Source organism: Coptis chinensis, chromosome 4 (genome assembly GCF_015680905.1).
Source record: "Coptis chinensis isolate HL-2020 chromosome 4, ASM1568090v1, whole genome shotgun sequence".
Taxonomy (NCBI): domain Eukaryota; kingdom Viridiplantae; phylum Streptophyta; class Magnoliopsida; order Ranunculales; family Ranunculaceae; genus Coptis; species Coptis chinensis.
Genome location: NC_141459.1, coordinates 3,255,866 through 3,259,916, shown reverse-complemented (window position 1 = coordinate 3,259,916; position 4,051 = coordinate 3,255,866). Strand labels below are relative to the sequence as shown.

Below are 4,051 nucleotides of genomic sequence, written 5' to 3'. Positions count from 1 at the left end.
ATAACAAGGAGAAAGTCCTTAGGCATGTCCAGATTCTATATAACTAATAACAGCTTTCTAACGATCTGGCAAGTTAAATTCCTTCTCAAGTCCTATAATAATCTTACTGTAGTAGGCTTCCGCCAAGACTGAAGAAGATATGAAGTATTAATTGGGAATTGATTTTGAGTTATAATTTATTCGAGAGAAGACACGGTCCCTTAAGTTGTAATTTTTTGCATCTTAGACACCTTGACGCTCTCTTGCCGTCACTATAATTCTTAAAACTCTTCAAAATTTAATTGACAAAATTATTTTGTCAAAATGGTGATGGCTTTAGCAATTTAGTAACGCCAAAATGGTGTCACAACGTTCCTGACAACAATTTGGTGTCACTAATGAAAAAAACCCAGTGTCACAAAAAAACTGTTTTGGTGTAGAGAATGTGGTTTTGGAGCTCCTCGGTCTGAATCCGTGAGCTAAAAAAGAAAATATGATGACATCCTCTGCACAACAGATACCAAGACAGAGTGGAAGGGTCGACAAACGCCATTGGAGATCACTAAAACCAGGTCTATCAGAAACAACAATGCCCTGAATAGCTGACCGGAAACCATAGTCAAACATGTTTGCTGCTTCCCTAAAATGAATAGGTGGACAAGTACGTAGAGCAAATATCAACTTAATTAGGTAACTCTACACATGCACGTAAGAGTGTCAGTTCACACTATGGGTCTTTCAGTTGCGGTAGTGTATCCATCAACTTAAGACTTTTCTCAACACGCTTACGAACAAGACCTAGAGATAAAGGATGTGTCCATGCTGACTACTCTACCAAGTAATCTGACCCCAAGCTATGGCCGAGATATACTAACAGGGAAAAGAGCGGGGTTAGAGCGTCGTGGGTCCACTGATGGCCAAAAGATCTCTATCTTGGTTTCATTAAAAACGAGCCCTAATAATGGCCCTACTTCTCGGATAATGTGTAACACTTTCGTGACCTGCTCTGAGTCACCAATCACAGTCCCATCATCTAAGTACCATATATACCTGTAACTCTAAATTACAAATAGACTGAAAATAATCTATTATGGTATTTGTAATTCATTTTGTATGTGAAAATATTCATTTGGTAAAAATATTTAGAAACCATTATCTCAGATAGTTCATTAACACATAAACAAAGAAAAACTAGCTTAAAAAATGAGAAATAGAAGGTGGAGCTTCCCTTTTGAGTTGTCTTATTTTATTTTTAATTTTTTTTTGGCAGTTTCTCTTTCCAAATTTATTATAATTAAAAATTAAAAATTCAATTCTACTTATAGCCATACGCCCCGGCCCCAAAAATAAGGGCCCAACCGGGTTCGAACCGGTGACCTCTTGATCTGCAGTCAAATGCTCTACCACTGAGCTATGGACCCTTGTTATTGAACTGCAAGTTTAATATTATTTTATATAACTTTTAAAGACTGGCCGGTCAACTGCTTTCTGGATTGGTCGCTATGCAGTATGAGTGTTCGGACGTACATACTGAAGCTCGATTTTAACATTATACATATACATATATATATATATATATAACTTCTGAATACCGTATGTGGTCCCCCTAGTTAAACAAGGATTGAAATATTTCCGCACAGGGAGGACTACTGATTTTATTAGTTTGATTTCCTGAAAGAATAATTAGATAAGTAATTGCTCCTCCGAAAAATTGTAAGTAGTTGCTCCGCCAAGGATTTCATAAAGATAAATCATCCATATAACTACATACAAAGACCAAGGATTTCATAAAGATAAATCATCCATATAACTACATACAAAGACCATTAATATTTAGTGTAAAATGCTCCCAGTGAAACACGTCAGCACCCATATTTTTTCGAATATTGCCATGTCTAAATGACATACGGAATTGACATACGCAATCCTACCTATGAACTAAAAGCTAATTTTATGGGGATGCGATCTCCACAACATGGAGATCATCTCCACAAAAAATCAGCTCCTTTGAACATGTCTAATCCTACCAAAAATTATCCCTTAGAGCAATGTGCAAATCCACTTTTGGATTGTGTATGTCAATTCCATATGTCATTTCTGTATGTCGACGTAGCCAGCATATATATATATATATATATGTGTGTGTGTGTGTGTGTGTGTGTGTGTGTGTGTGTGTGTGTGTGTGTGACAGCTCTGTGGTATCCCGTGTGCCCATGCAATAGTTGTCATTTATATATGTAAGCACAATCCAGAGGATTATGTAGATCATTGGTAAAAGGTGGAAACATTTAGAAAGACTTATGATCACTATTTGTAGCCACTTAATGGTGAAAAGCTATGGCCAAAGGCTCCTGGAGAGGTATTCCTGCCTCCACCTTATAGAAGGATGCATGGGAGGCCAAGCAAGCTTAGAAGGAAAGAAATGCACGAAGAGCCAAGGAAGTCAAAAAACTTAAGTAGAAAAGGAGTTCAAATGAGGTGTTCAAACTGCCTTCTGTATGGTCATAATAAGAGAACATGCAAAGAAGTCAACAATGAAGCCAACCAAGAAGTAGCTTAGGAAGTAGCCTAGGAAGTACCATAATCCACCAGTGTAAGTTTATAATCATATATATATATATTATTACTTTTAAGATAGATAAGTTTTAGAAATCAGTTTGAAACTAATAAATTTTTAGTTTTAAGTATTAAGCATTTGAAACTAAGCATTTGAAATTAGTTTTAATAATTAACTATTAAGCATTTGAAACTAAGCATTTTATAATTTTGATATAGGTGAGGAAGAGAGGTAAGGAGGTAGCTATTGAGAAACCTAGGTCTTCAAAGAAAGGTAAGGAAGTACCTGAGACAACAAAGAAGGGTAAAGAGACAGTTAAGAGTGGGACTACTGAAGTCAACAATGAAGCCAACCAGGAAGCCAACCAAGTACCACAATCCACCACTGTAAGTTTATGAAATATGAAATAAGTTTTAGAAATAAGTTGTATAAATAAGTTTGAATTTTGATATAGGTGAGGAAGAGGGAGAATAAGGCTCCCTCATCTAATGTAGGTGAGGGCACGCCAACTGTGTCAAAGAGAGGTAAAAGGGCAGCTTCAACAACTGTTGAGAAACCTGGGTCTTCAAAGAAAGGTAAAGAGACAGTTAAGAGTGGGACTACTGATGATGTACCCCAGGGAGTTGGAGCTTCAAAGAGGAAGACAAGAGTAAAAGGAAGAAAGGATCATGTACCTGAGGGAGTGGGAGTTTTTACAACTAAAAGTGGGAACTCTTACTTGAAGGTAATGTTATTTTAGAAACTAATTTGCATTTGAAAGATTTCCATTTGAAATGAGGTAGTTGTTTTACATAGAAATTTAAATACTGTATAAACATAACCTAATCTTTTGTCCTTCTTGTGATAGATGTCATCCACTGGAGCACCTATTCTTATAAATGAAGCAAAGATTTCTGAAGCAAACAACAAAAGAAAAGGTAGACCTCCACTTCCTAGACGATCTAGTAAAGCTCCAGTTATTGGTTTACAGTCAAATCAAGTTTCAAGTGAAACAGTACCTACCGGTCAAGGTTCAATAACTGCATCTAAACAAGTTTCAAAAATTCAACTACTGCTTCTGCACAAGCTTCAACAACTGATGTAGTGGCATCAAGCAGCAAGCCTAAAACTATATCTGCAGCAAGCCTAGAAACTCACCATCAAGCAGCAAGCCTAAACCTAGGTCTGCAGCAAGCCTAGAAACTCACCATAAAGCAGTGGCATCAAGCAACAAGCCTAAAACTAGATCTGCAGCAAGCCTAGAAACTCACCATCAAGCAGTGGCATCAAGAAACTCACAATCATTGACAACTGATGCAGTGGCATCAAGCAGCAAGCCTAGAAACTCTCCATCCAAGACTAAGCGTAAAACATTTTGCTTTTTTGTGGAGAACAAGAGCAAATTCCAAACCTAAAACTAGATCCGCAGCTGCCAAAGCCAAAACTAAAGTTTGGAAATAGTTCATGTTTGAAGACTGGGTTCTTATATTTTAGATTTTTTGTGGTTCAGTGTCATGTTAACAGTTGGTGGATTAT

General features: G+C 37.0%; 1 non-coding gene across 1 annotated transcript; it reads right to left on the bottom strand.

The window, feature by feature from the left end:
* Window positions 1-1,328: 1,328 nt before the first annotated feature.
* TRNAC-GCA (transfer RNA cysteine (anticodon GCA)) lies at window positions 1,329-1,400 on the bottom strand. The gene has a single exon. It is a non-coding gene; the product is annotated as a tRNA-Cys (tRNA).
* Between the last annotated feature and the right edge of the window lie 2,651 nt (window positions 1,401-4,051).